Here is a 14,889-nt window from a genome sequence, read left to right as displayed (position 1 = left end):
AAAGGGAGGATGAGGCCCTCGCGGGGAAGGTGGAGGTGCACGAGGCGCTCCATATAAAGTGGCAGGAGCGGTTTGAGGAGATGGAGAACCGGTCGAGGCAGAAAAATTTACGGATCCTGGGCCTCAGGGAGGGGCTGGAGGGGTCGGACCTGGCAGCCTATGTGGTCGTTTTCTTGAACTTGCTGATGGGAGCTGGGTCCTTCCAGGGGCCCCTGGAGCTGGAGGGGGCCCACAGAAGACTGGCCAGGAGGCCCAAGCCGCATGAGCCACCACAGGCGGTGCTGGTGCAGTTCCACCGGTTCGTTGACCGGGAGTGCGTGCTTCGGTGGGCCAAGAAGGAGCGGAGCAGCAAGTGGGAGAACACGGTGGTGCGGATCTACCAGGACTCGAGTGCGGAGGTGGCCAAGCGGAGGGCCGGGTTTAACCGGACGAAGGTGGTGCTCCGCAGACAGAGTGTGAAGTTTGGCATGTTGCAGCCGGCGTGTCTGTGGGTCACCTACAAGGACCGTCACCATTATTTTGAGTCCCCGGAGGAGACGTGGGCCTTTGTGCAGGCCGAGAAATTGGACTCAAACTGAGGGCCAGGGATGGGGTTTTGTCTGTAAATGTAACTGTGTCTATTTTTTTGGAGGGAGGGTTCTCTGTTTCATGCAGGATGCGTGTTGGCTTTAGGGTGGGTGGGGCGATGTCTTTATGTCTTTTTGTATGGGTCTGGCAGAGAGGTTCGGGCAGGGAGGTAAACTGGGAGTGCGGGGAGCTGGTGGTGGGGACCGGCAATGGGAGCTGCCCTAGAGGAGGCGGGGTTGGGCAGGGCAAAAGCGCGGGCTTTCCTCTTGTTTCCAGCGCTGCGGGGTGATGGGGGCGGGGTCGGGGCTGAGAAGCGCGGGCCTTTGCTGGTTTTTATTTTCCCGCGCAAGAGCGGGGGGGGGGGGCCTGCTGATGGGCACGGAGGAGGAGGAGTAGCCCCACGCGGGGAGGGGTCGGAAGTGTGGCGGGAGTCGCCGGGGTCAGCAGAAGTTAGCTGGCTCAAGGGAGTGCTATGGAGGGGGGTGCGGCTACAAGGGGTCCTAGCCTGGGGGGGGGGGGGGGGGGGGGGGTGCTGTTGAAATGTGAAATGGCCAGGAAGGAACTGGAGTATACAGGGGGTGCTGGGGGGGGGGGTTTGCCACCGTGGGGAACAGGCCGAGCGGGGAGCGCTGGCCAGTGGCGGGCAGGGGATGGGTTATGGCTAGTCGGCAGGGGAGGGGGGTAGGGAGCCCTCTGATCCGGCTGATAACTTGGAATGGGAGGGGGCTGAACGGGCCGGTCAAGCGGGCCCGGGTGTTTACGCACTTGAAGGGGCTGAAGGCAGATGTGGCCATGCTCCAGGAGACGCAGCTGAAGGTGGCGGACCAGGTTCGACTGAGGAAGGGATGGGTGGGCCAAGTATTTCATACAGGGCTGGATGCGAAGAATCGGGGGTTGGCGATCCTGGTGGGAAAGAGGGTGTCGTTTGAGGCGTCAAAGGTGGTGGCTGACAGTGGCGGGAGGCATGTGATGGTGAGTGGTAAGCTGCAGGGGGAGCGGGTGGTGTTGGTGAATGTTTACGCTCCGAACTGGGACGATGCGGGGTTTATGCGGCGCATGTTGGGCCGCATTCTGGATCTGGAGGTGGGGGGCCTGATCATGGGGGGGGCCTGCAACATGGTGCTGGATCCCCCATTGGATCGATCCAAGTCCCGGATGGGTAGGAGGCTGGCGGCGGCTAAGGTGTTGAGGGGGTTTATGGATCAGATGGGAGGGGTGGGTCCCTGGAGGTTTGCGAGGCTACATTTTTCTCCCACGTGCATAAGGCCTATTCCAGGATCAATTTTTTTGTCGTGAGCAGGGTCTCAAGGGTGGAGGATGCCGAATACTCTGCCATAGCCATTTCGGATCATGCCCCGCACTGGGTGGACCTCAGGCTGGGGGGGGGGAGAGGGACCAGCGTCCGCTCTGGCACTTGGAGGTGGGGCTGCTGGCAGACAAGGAGGTGGGCGGGAGGGTTCGGGGGTGTATCAAGAGGTACCTTGAGGCCAACAATAACGGGGAGGTCCGAGTGGGGACGGTCTGGGAGGCATTGAAGGCGGTGATTAGAGAGGAGTTGATTTCCATCCAAACCCATAGGGAGAGGGCAGAGCAGAGAGAGAGGGAGAGATTGGTGGGGGAGATGGTGAGGGTGGACAGGAGATATGCGGAGGCTCCGGAGGAGGGTTTGCTGGGGGAGCGGCGTAGCCTTCAGGCCGGGTTCGATCTACTGACCACCAGAAAGGCGGAAGCTCAGTGGAGGAAAGCACAGGGAGCGGTGTATGAATACGGGGAGAAGGCGGGTAGGATGCTGGCACACCAGCTCCGAAAGCGAGACGCGGCCAGGGAGATTGGGGGAGTGAAGGACAGAGATGGGAAGGTGGTGCAGAGGGGGGTAGACGTTAATGGGGTCTTTAGGGACTTTTATGGGGAATTGTACCGGTCTGAACCCCCGGTGGAAGGGGGGGGGGGGAGAGAATGGGGCGCTTCTTGGACAAGCTGCGATTTCCGAAGGTGGAGGAGGGGCAGGTGGAGGGGCTGGGGGCGCCGATTGAGCTGAAGGAGCTGGTCACTGGGATTGGCAGCATGCAGTCGGGGAAGGCGCTGGGGGCCGGATGGGTTTCCGGCCGAATTTTATAAAATGTATGCGGACCTGTTGGGCCCCCTGTTGGTTCGGACATTTAACGAGGCAAGGGAGGGGGAGGCTTTGCCCCCAACTATGTCGTGGGTGCTGATTTCCTTGATCCTTAAGCGGGACAAGGACCCCCTGCAGTGTGGGTCATATAGGCCGATCTCGCTGCTAAATGTAGACGCCAAGCTGTTGGCGAAGATCTTAGCTACAAGGATAGAGGATTGTGTGCCGGGGATCATTCACGAGGACCAGACGGGGTTTGTAAAGGGAAGGCAGTTGAATACCAACATACGAAGGCTTCTGAATGTCATTATGATGCCGGCTGTGGAAGGGGAGGCGGAGATAGTGGTGGCATTAGATGCGGAGAAGGCCTTTGATAGGGTTGAGTGGGGGTATCTGTGGGAGGTGTTGGGGAGGTTTGGGTTTGGGGAGGGGTTTGTCCGTTGGGTGAGGCTGCTCTACGAGGCCCCGATGGCGAGTGTAGCCACGAATAGGAGGAGGTCGGAGTACTTTTGGCTGTACCGGGGGACGAGACAGGGTTGTCCCCTGTCCCCCTTGCTCTTTGCATTGGCAATTGAGCCCCTGGCTATGGCGCTGAGGGAGTCGGGGAACTGGAGGGGCCTGGTGCGGGGTGGGGAGGAGCATCGTGTGTCGCTTTTTGCGGACGACCTGTTGCTGTATGTGGCGGACCCGGTGGGGGGGATGCCGGAGGCGATGAGGAGGAGGGGATTGGTAGGCTCCCACTGAAGCAGGCAGGGAGGAGCTTTAGGTACCTAGGAGTCCAGGTGGCTAGAAGTTGGGGGGCCCTGCACAAGCTTAACCTCACAAGGTTGGTGGAGCAAATGGAGGAGGAGTTTAAAAGGTGGGATATGTTACCGCTGTCGCTGGCGGGTAGGGTGCAGTCAGTCAAGATGACGGTGCTCCCAAGGTTTTTGTTCCTGTTCCAGTGCCTCCCCATCCTTATCCCAAAGGCCTTTTTTAGGAGGGTCAACAGGAGCATCACGGGGTTTGTATTGGCACACGGGACCCTGAGGGTGAGAAGGGTGTTTTGGGGGAAGGGATAGGGGGGGCTGGCGCTGCCCAACCTGTGTGGGTATTACTGGGCTGCCAATGCAGCAATGGTGCATAAGTGGGTAATGGACGGGGAGGGGCAGCATGGAAGAGGATGGAGATGGCGTCCTGTGTGAATACGAGCCTGGAGGCACTGGTAACGGCGCCGTTGTTGCTCCCTCCAACGAGGTATACTACAAGCCCGGTGGTGGTGGCTACCCTGAAAATTTGGGGGCAATGGAGACGGCATGGGGGGGGGGGGGGGGGAGGTGGGGTCTCGATGGAGTCCCCGATATGGGGGAACCACCGGTTTATCCCGGGGAGCGTCGATGGGGGGTTTCTTAGCTGGCACAGGGCAGGTATTAGGAGGTTGAGGGACCTGTTTGTAGATGGGAGGTTTGCGAGCCTGGGTGAGTTGGAGGGGAAGTTTGGGCTCCCCCCGGGGAACATGTTTAGGTACATGCAGGTTAGGGTGTTTGCCAGGCGGCAGGTTCCCTGTGTTGCCCCCGCGGGGGGTTCAGGACAGGGTGCTCTCGGGGGTGTGGGTTGGAGGGGGGAGGATTTTGGACGTGAACCACGTCATGCAGGAGGTGGATGAGGCTTCAGTGGGGGAGCTGAAGGGTAAATGGGAAGAGGAGCTGGGTGAGGAGATTGTGGAGGGGACGTGGGCGGATGCCCTGGAAAGGGTGAACTCCTCCTCTTCATGTGCGAGGCTTAGCCTCATACAGTTCAAAGTGCTGCATAGGGCTCACATGACCGGGACGAGGATGAGCAGGTTCTTTGGGGGTGAGGATAGGTGTACTAGGTGCTCGGGGAGCCAAGCGAACCATGCCCATATGTTCTGGGCATGCCCAACGTTGGGGGACTTTTAGAAGGGGGTAGCAAGCACGGTGTCGAGGGTGGTAGGATCCAGGGTTGAGCCAGGCTGGGGACTGGCGATATTTGGGGTAGCAGCGGAGCCGGGGGAACAGGAGGCGAAAGAGGCCGGTGTTCTGGCCTTTGCGTCCCTAGTAGCCCGGCGTAGGATTTTGCTTCAGTGGAAGGATGCGAGGCCCCCAAGCGTGGAGGCCTGGATCAATGACATGGCGGGGTTCATCAATTTGGAGAGGGTGAAATTCACCCTGAGAGGGTCGGTGCAAGGGTTCTTTAGGCGGTGGCAGCCTTTCCTGGACTTCCTGGTGGAACGGTAGGGAAATAGGCTGGCAGCAGCAGCAACCCGGGGAGGGGGGGGGGGGGGTTTGGTTCAGGGGGAGGGAGAATTGTGTACATGGGTTTTTTGGATGGGGCGGGTGTTATCTCTTTCCCTTTTGTTGCTTTCCTTTTTCTGTTTTTGTAGTTACTGTTGGTTCTTGTTCTTTGGTTTTTACTATGGTTGTTTGGTTAATATTGTTTTGTTGTTTATATTTTGTGAAAATCTTAATAAAAATTTTTTTTTTTTAAAGAATTAAGTTTTAAGAGATTAATACTGTTATAGGACTTGTAAGAAGAGGATCTGTGCGAGAGAGATCGCAGAGAGTCGCCACTCTCCGGCGCCATCTTGCTGATTACCTCTGAAACTACTTCCTTTAAGCTGCTGGGATGCAGGCCATCAGGTCCAGGAGGCGTGTCAGACAATTAGTTCCATTAATTTCCCAGTACTTTTTTTTTCAGGTAATTGTGATTGTTTCAAGTTCCTATATTCCTTTCTCCCCTTGGTTTACTACCATTCCTAAGATGTTTTTCGTGCTTCCTACTCTGAAAGCAGATACAAAATATTTGTTCGAAGTCTCTGCCATTTCCTCGTTTTTCCCATTATTTTCCCCATTCCCGTTTCCCATTATAGGTTTCCCCTAGCCTCACCCTCCCGGAATCGGGTCCCGTCCAAACGTTTTCAAAGGGCGCCGGAATGTTACTGACTCGACGGAAGTCAGGCCCATCCCGCCGGCCCACCTTCTGCTAATTGAAGCTTTATCTGTCAACATCGAAACACATCGTTAGGAAGCCTGTTTCAGGCAGATTAGTAATGAAGTGGCTGGATGCAAACACTGAACATGGTCAGTCAATCATCCCTCTGATGTGAAACAAGATTTTATTCTGCTACAGAAGTCCTTTACCACCCCCTCGTCTTTTTGTTGCCCATTATTTAATTTTTTTTCCTAGAATTTACAGTGCAGAAGGAGGCCATTCGGCCCATCAAGTCTGCACCGGCTCTTGGAAAGAGCACCCTACCCAAGCCCATACCTCCACCCTATCCCCATAACCCAGTAACCCCACCTAACACCAAGGGCAATTTGGACCCAGAGGGCAATTTAGCCTGGCCAATTCACCTAACCTGCACATCTTTGGACTGTGGGAGGAAACCGGAGCACCCGGAGGAAACCCACGCACACACGGGGAGAACGTGCAGACTCCACACAGTCAGTGACCCAAGCCGGGATTCGAACCTGGGACCCTGGAGCTGTGAAGCATTTGTGCTAACCACTATGCTACCGTGCTGCCCAAATATTTGATGGATATGACAACTACACTCTCAGATTTTCAGAAACTCATTGTTCCTTTGCTTGACCTCTGAAGTTTGTTTTGGCAATCGCCTTCAACTGGAATTGTTGCCAGTGTCCTGAATGTACATGGACTGACATTCTCTCTATTGACTTTGTAACTGTTTAATCAACCCTTGGTCAGCCTTGCTGATTTTTCCCTGGCGTGCTCAAATGATTTGCAGGATTATATTATTTCTGGTGTGTTCATTTGCGTTTCTGTATTGTGTTTGACTTCTGAAATTCTACGCAAAGACACCAAATTATAGATTAGATTCACACAACATTTAATGAGTTGTAATTTCCAGCTCTCTCTGCAGAGAAATTCATCTGCAGTAATAACACATGCAGCTTTTTTCTGTTTGCGTTCTTCTGATTGGCCGATGCGGAGCAATGTTGCATGTGGGGCGCATGGCGGGCTGGAGCATGGTGGGTGCTGGCGGTGGCAAGGTTGGGGGCTGACGGTATGCAGAGGGTGAAGGCATAGGGAGGGGAATGCAGGGGGCGCATTGATTCGAGGGACGAGGATGGGACGGCATGGGAGGGGTGGGACTGGGAATAGGAATAGCCTAGGAAGAAGCGATGGGATGAGGATAAAATGAAGGGGATGAAAGGGATGGGAATATCATGAGATGAATGGCATGGGAAGAATGAAATGACATAGAATGGGGAGTTAAAGAAGTACTATTACAAAAAAGATACTAATTTCACCACAAATGCTGCTAATTAATAGTATTTTACTCAACCATTTTACAATTGTGTTACTTTTTTCCATCTCAATTGCCTCATATTTATCGAATTCTGCTGTTGTTAATATTTGAGTTGTCTATTGTGCTAAAATAGGGTGGGAGTTGAAGAAACAAAAAGGTCCCACCTCCGGCCAATGGCGAGCTTTTCCACCTTCGGGAAACACTCCACGGGGTTGGGAGGAGACGGAAAATACTGTCCAACACTATATCTGTAATTGAAACCGTGTGCCATAAGCCAAAAGTAACCTACAGGATGGGAGCGATTAATTTCCCCGTAGCCCTTGCAGAATACAAACTCCCCCATTAAGGCAGCAGGGGACCTCTTAACAAAATATAGTTGTCCATATACAGAGCCAGCCGGCTTAGGCCAGAGACAAGACCCATTGGGGTACTACTAGAGCTGTACATAATAGGTAAGTGTAAAATAAAGTATGCTTTGTTTCTCGGCCAACTCGGTGCAGACTCGTTGCCCCTACAACACCATTATCATTTTTTTTTTAAATGCAATACAATTCCAATCAGTAGTTTTGATAAAGGTGACAGGGATGAGATGTAGGATACTTGGGTTAATTTAGTCAGAGCTTTCAGTTCCTCAACTTGAATAATCATCTCTTTTTTCCCCCAACATGCATCCTTTAATGGTTTCATTTCCAATTCATACCAGGCAGATGAAAGAAGGGTTTGAACAAACAGCACATTCTGAGGGGCAAAGCCACTTTGGGTTTACCTACCACCTTTGACTGAACTTTGGTCTCTCATCGAATCGTCCATCGTTGGAGGATCCGTTTATTGGGGATTGGCTGGACATTTCTTTCCACCTCAATTGTTCCACTGCACCTCAGTTTCTTTGCCCCCCCCCCCCCCTCCCCTCGCACGATTAAGCTGCCTCCGAACAGTGGCCCAAACCGTGGCAGTCACATTGGTTTTCTGACGATCTATTTGCAGAGCCAGAACATTTAATCACGTTTATAGCCTTTCTGCTGTAACAAATTTGCTTGATTCAAGTGAATCTTCCCGCAGGACTTTTCGCTGCCTTTGCTGCTATTAGACATATTTTTCCACATCTCCAATAAGAAACCGGAGCATCCGCAGAGCATCCAACCCCTCCCGCCCTCCCCCAAGCCTGCTCCACCTTTCAATGATCTTCAATCAGCACTCCATTTCCCTGCCCTGTCTCTCCAGTCCACCCTGATCAATCCAGCAATCTCAGACTTGAACATACTCAGCAGCTGACAGCCACAGCTCTCTGAGGTAGAGAATTCCTTTGAGATAAAACTTTGAGTGACGAAATGTTTCCATTTCTCAGTCCTGAATGGGTGCCCTCAAATCCTGAGACGCCACCCCTTGGTTCTAGACTCTCCAGCCGGGGGGAACAACCTCTTTGCATCTGCTCCAGCAAACCGCCACAGTTTGTACATGTTTCACAAGACCATAAGACATAGGAGCTGAATTAGGCCACTCAGCCCATCGAGTCTGCTCCGCCATTCAATCATGGTTGATATTTTTCTCATCCCCATTCTCCTACCTTCTCCCCATAACCCCTGATTCCCTTATTAGTCAAGAACCTATCGATCTCTGTCTTAAAGACACTCAGTGATTTGGCCTCCACAACCTTCTGCGGCAAAGAGTTCCACAGATTCACCACCCTCTGGCTGAAGAAATTCCTCATCATCTCTGTTTTTTTAAAGATTGCCCCCTTAGTTTCTAGATCGCGTCCTCTGCTTCTAGTTTTTCCTACAATTGGAAACATCCTCTCCACGTCCACTCTATCCAGGTCTCGCAGTATCCTGTAAGTTTCCCTCATTTTCTATACTCCAACGAGTACAGACCCAGAGTCCTCAACCGTTCCTCATACGACAAGCTCTTCATTCCAGGGATCATTCTTGTTAACCTCCTGTGGACCCTTTCCCAGGTCAGCACATCCTACCTTAGATACGGGGCCCAAAACTGCTCACAATACTCCAAATGGGGTCTGACCAAAGCCCTATACAGCGGCAGAAGTACCCCCCTGGTCTTGTATTCTAGCCATCTTGACATGAATGCTGACATTGCATTTGCCTTCCTAACTGCCGACTGAACCTGCACATTAATCTTAAGAGAATCGTGAACAAGAACTCCCAAATCCCTTTGTGCTTCTGATTTCCTAAGCATTTTCCCATTTACAAAATAGTCTATGCCTCCATTCCTCCTTACAAAGTGCATAACTTCACACTTTTCCACATTGTATTCCATCTGTCACATCTTTGCCCACTTAAGTCGCCTCTCATTCTTTTAGACTTCACCATGTAATTGTACATAAGAACCGTCTTACCCACCTATTGTACAGTGTATAGATGTAAAATTCAATAAAGACATTTAAAAAAAACTTCAGGCCCAATCCACTCAATCTCTTCACACGGAACAGCCCAATTCCTACACCGGAATTTTGGGGTCCCACCTGCCATGGAAATTGTCACGGGCTGGACGGTAAATTTGACGGACCAGGAAAAGGCTTCGTTCAGCATCGGGCCAGAACTTCCTGTCCCGCCGTGGGATGGACCGGAAAATCCTGCCTCAATTCTGTCTTGGGGACATTTTGTTACGTCACGGTAGCATTGTGGATAGCACAATTGCTTCACAGCTCCAGGGTCCCAGGTTCAATTCCGGCTTGGGTCACTGTCTGTGCGGAGTCTGCACATCCTCCCAGTGTGTGCGTCGGTTTCCTCCGGGTGCTCCGGTTTCCTCCCACAGTCCAAAGATGCGCAGGTTAGGTGGATTGGCCATGATAAATTGCCCTTAGTGTCCAAAATTGCCCTTAGTGTTGGGTGGGGTTACTGGGTTATGGGGATAGGGTGGAGGTGTTGACCTTGTGTAGGGTGCTCTTTCCAAGAGCCTGTGCAAACTCGATGGGCCGAATGGCCTCCTTCTGCACTGTAAATTCTGTAAATCTCCCTTTGAGAAAAGCATATCTTCGCTTAGCAACCGAGGTAAGAGTAACCAGGCTATCCCCAAACTTATTCAAAAGCAGTTGAGAAGCAATCAAAAAGCATGCGTATATTAACAATACTTTTATACCCGTGTATCATTTTTGTGAGGTGACGTGATAATGACTGTGTGTGTAAATGGTCACTGCGCAGAAAAGTACTTCATCCTTCAGAGTTGAGTTAAGGTCTCTTTTATGTTTGAAAGCTGTTAGAATCAACAATTCAAAAGAACAGCAATGCAGAAACAAATTTTAAATATTTACCTTTGCTGCTGATTGGAGCCAAAGTCTTGTTAAAGGTAAATCCACGGGTACTTTCAATCGCTCCAAGTCACAGTCAGCATTTTCATGGTTCAGTAAGTTTAAGCTGTTTAAAAATATTCATTGTGCCATATTTTGCTACAAAGTGCGTCTAGCGGCGAGAGAAACAACACCTGGGGCCTGGGTGAACAGGGCCGCTAACTGTGTATCTCCGGATCGATCAGATTGAAGCATTGTGATGTTAGGCAGCCCAAGGCTGTGCCAATTAGAGCAGGAGAATTAGCATCGCCACTATTTTCAAAGCAAATTCTCATATTCTCCCGCTCAGCCCAGCAAAACCTCATTCTAGGTTACACATCAATGTCAATATGAGCAACATTTAACCATTTTGGGACCGCAGTAACGTTGTTGCACCGTAAATAGGGCAAGTTCTAAAATTCAAATTATCCTACAATATGAGAGACGTTCTTCTTTTGATCATGTTAAGCATTCGAGGTGATGGGAAAGCATTGTATTTAATAGGCTGGTTAGCTCACTAACTAACATGCAGTTCAGAATAATGCCGACAGCATGGGTCCAATTCATGTTCCGGATGAGATAGACTTGGGATCACCCTTCTTGCCTGCCTCATGTTTGGTAGCACAGTGGTTAGCACTGTTGCCTCACAGCCATGATGTGGAGATGCCGGCGTTGGACTGGGGTGGGCACAGTAAGACGTCTTACAACACCAGGTTAAAGTCCAACAGGTTTATTTGGAGTCACTATCTTAAGGAGCACAGCTCCTTCCTCAGGTGAGTCAGGTACCTGGGTTCGATACCCGGCTTGGGTCACTGTCTGTGCAGATTGTGCACGTTCTCCCCGTGTCTGCGTGGGTTTCCTCCGGGTGCTTCGGTTTCCTCCCACAAGTCCCGAAAGACGTGCTTGTCAGCTGAATTGGACATTCTGAATTCTCCCTCTGTGTACCCAAACAGGTGTGGGGCGACTCGGGGGTTTTCACAGTAACTTCATTGCAGTGTTAATGTAAGCCTACTTGTCACACTAATAACCATTTTGAAATATTTGTAATGTTCTTTCAGATATTTCCTGAATAAGGTATATTTTTTTGGAAAAAAAAATGCTTGATACACAGTGGAGCCCTCAAGCTATATAATAATAATCGCTCATTGTCACAAGTAGTTACTGTGAAAAGCCCCTAGTCGCCTAAATCTGGCGCCTGTTCGGGGAGGCTGGTGTGGGTATTGAACCCACGCTGCTGGCATTGTTCTGCATTACAAGCCAGCTATTTAGCCCACCGTGCCAAACCAGCCCCGAACAATTGCCTCTCTCCAATAGAGATGTCTACGGTCCTTGTAGGCTATGGCCAATTATCTAACTGCATGAATCATTGTACAAACCTGCTGTGCCACAGAGTAAAGAGATACAAACTCAGTTGTAGCTTCAATCTCAAACAATTTGCATGGGGGGGATGCTTGACTGCAAGCTGTTGTACAAATTGTGAAAAGGGGCTGGTCACTATTTTTCTGTCCATGTCTTGACAGCATGCAATGGCTACTCTGGACCAATGTTACTGTAAAGAAAATGTAGCACTAAAAATATAAAATCAGCTGGGTGGGTGAACGCCACATCGGCCCTTGGACACACTTTATTTGGATTGCCACTTTTCTCAGGGAGCTGTTTTTATTTTGGTTTGAGCAATGTCTAATTTTTACATTCCAAAGCAAAAGTTGAGAAGTTGGCTTTGCGCCAGGAACTGACTCAAATGAGATCACCTCTCAATCGTTTAAACTTCAGAGAATATAGGCCCAACCGAATGAAACTCTTCTCGTGAAACAGTCCCATCCCAGGAACCTGGAGAAGCTTTATCACATACCCCTTTAAGGCGCACATTGGCACAGTGGTTAGCACTGTTGCTTCACAGCTCCAGCGTCCCAGGTTTGATTCCCGGTTTGGGTCGCTATCTGTGCGGAGTCTGTGCGTCTCCCCATGTCGGTGTGGGTTTTCTTTGGGTGCTCCGGTTTCCTCCCACAAGTCCCGAAAGATGTGCTTGTTAGGTGAATTGGACATTCTGAATTCTCCCTCCGTGTACCCGAACAGGCGCCGGAATGTGGCGACTAGGGGATTTTCACAGTCAGTTCATTGCAGTGAAAATGTAAGACCACTTGTGACTATAAAGCTCGTTATATTATTCTAAAAAAGCAAATCTTCCCTTAGTGACCGAGGTAAGAGTAACCAATCAATCCCCAAACTTTTTTTAAAGATATTTTTAATCAACACATTTTAATCATCTTCACCAGACAAAAGAAAAAAAAGAACACCCCCAACGATATATAAAAAGAAACAATCCCACCAAACCCAAGAAAACACCCCCTCAATGGTCAACAGTAACCAACTCCTTAAAGTACATAATGAACAAACCCTAACAATTGTAGAACCCCTCCTTCGTCCCCAACCCCCCCCCCGGTCCCCAACCCCCCCCCCCCCCCCCTCAGCTCAAACGTCACCTTCTCCAAGGTCAAAAACACCAGCAGGACCCCCCCGCCACACCGAGGCGCAAGGGTGGAGAGACTGATCTCCACCCCACCAGGACCCGCCGACCAGCGCTCAACGAGGCAACGGCTAAGCTATCCCCAAGCCTATTTGAAGGGATGATTGACGACCAAACAAATAGAATGTGTATATCATCAATACTTTCAAGTTTGTGGTATTATTTTTGAGAGATGATGTTGCAACGAACATGCACATACAGTGTTGCTGCAGAGGATACACTGACACACAAAGAGCAAGGCACGAGGTTCATTACTTTGCTTCATTTCTATAGAATCAGCCAGCTGCAGTCAGGAGTTTCCGGCATCCATATAGAGCTTGTATTTTTTTTGCAAGAATAGACTTTGTTCAAAATATATCAGAAGGAACATTGCAAACATTTTAACATGATCAGCAGAGAAGGTGCAATGGTATTCAAATTTTCCAAATCGAACCATTGAATCATAGAATCCCTACAGTACAGAAGGAGGCCATTCGACCCATCAAATCTCCAGCAAACCTCAGAATGAGGCCCCTACTGAGGCTCACTCCCCCACCCTAACCTCCAAGCACCACCGAACCTGCACATCCCTGGACAGTAAGGGGCAATTTAGCGTGGCCAATCCACCTAACCTGCACATCTTTGGACTGTGGGAGGAAACCGGAGGAAACCCACGCAGACACAGGGAGAATGCGCTAACTCCACGAAGACAGTCACCCAAAGCTGGAATTGAACCTGGGCCTTGATACTGTTTGGCAACAGGGCTAACCACTGTGCCACCTTGCTGCCCGAGTAGATCATGTTGCTCTCTGAGGTTTTTCAATACAATTGCAATACATGTAATATTCACAATCTACATTCAGTGCGAGTCAAACAGTCCCCCGAGGGGTTCTATATAATTCCCAGCCCCTCGGTGCACTATGACTGATGGTTCTTAGACAGCGAACTTTCCCCATTATGCCTCTGCAGCAGCCTACCCAAGCTTTAGCAGAATGTGCCAGTCTGCAACACTCGGTTGGGGACAACTCTTTGCAACTCATTCCATCTCTGCCCAGTATTACAAAGGATGAGTCTGACTACAGTGTTGTGGAATGCTGCACCTGTCCCTTGTGGAAATCTTTATGCAGAGAAACACTTTGACCACAAGTCCATCAGGCAGTGGTCCAGACGTAACACCCTGGAGGCCCTTTGGGAAAAGGAGATGGTGGGTCCGGTCGAGTGGCTCCCCGAGCCGACTGTCAATGTCATTTGGCAGAATGCCTCATCACCAGAACTTTCAAACAAGCACCAAGGCCTAGCTTGGCCGGTGGTGAGAAAGACCATTCCTGTCAAATCCTTCCTACACACCCGGAGTCTCACCCCATCCACACGTTGCCCTCCAGCTGACTGTGGTGGGCAAGAGACCGTTGTGCACCTCCTTGTGAAATGTGCCTTTGCAAAGAAGGTCTGAAGGGAGACGAGGTGGTTTTTGTCGCGGTTCATCCCGAGCAGCTCCGTGACGCAGGACTCTGTGCTTTACGGGCTGTTCACTGAGGCGCGCACCGAGACAAACCTCAACTGTCCCTGGGGGAACATCAACTCGGTGAAAAACGCTTTTTGATCGGCACACAGTATGGTGAGGGTTGGTTTAGCTCGGTTGACTAGACAGCTGCTTTGTGATAAAAAGCCAGGCCAGCAGCACGGGTTCAATTTCCATACCAGCTGAGGTTATCCATGAAGGCCCCGTCTTCTCAACCTTGCCCTTCGCCTGAGGTGCGGTAATCCTCAGGTGAAATCACCACCAGTCAGCTCTCCCCCTCAAAGAGGAAAGCAGCCCATGGTCACCTGGTACTACTGTGACTTTACCATTGCCTAGTACAGTTTGCTTTTTAAAAAAGTTATTCCATTCTTAGAGTTACAAAGCCAATGTGCAGAGAGCATGGGGCAAGCCGTTAATCTATCTTCTTGCTTGCTCCAAAGCCAAATCAAATTCAAATGGAATCCAATTCATGGTCCCCAAAAGAGAGACACACTGGGTCCAATCCCAGTTTGCCAGTCAGGAGAAAGTTGTGGGGTGCGTGTAGAGAGTGATCGATCTCACGTTGACAGTAGCTCACGCTGCTACTCCTCAATGCTCCGTATTCCAGTTGGTGATAATACCCCAAATTCTC

General features: G+C 50.7%; 1 protein-coding gene across 1 annotated transcript in view; it reads right to left on the bottom strand.

Moving 5' to 3' along the window:
* Positions 1–10,235, bottom strand: part of ccdc78 (coiled-coil domain containing 78) — a 151,674-nt gene extending 141,439 nt beyond the window's left edge. Inside the window, exon 1 of the mRNA XM_038820820.1 lies at positions 10,219–10,235. The gene's annotated coding sequence lies outside the window, so the exon portion shown is untranslated. The remainder of the gene's footprint in view (positions 1–10,218) is intronic.
* Between the last annotated feature and the right edge of the window lie 4,654 nt (positions 10,236–14,889).

Source organism: Scyliorhinus canicula, chromosome 15 (genome assembly GCF_902713615.1).
Source record: "Scyliorhinus canicula chromosome 15, sScyCan1.1, whole genome shotgun sequence".
Classification (NCBI taxonomy): domain Eukaryota; kingdom Metazoa; phylum Chordata; class Chondrichthyes; order Carcharhiniformes; family Scyliorhinidae; genus Scyliorhinus; species Scyliorhinus canicula.
The sequence above is the reverse complement of the archived record's forward strand: the minus strand, read 5'-3'. Positions and strand labels throughout refer to the sequence as shown.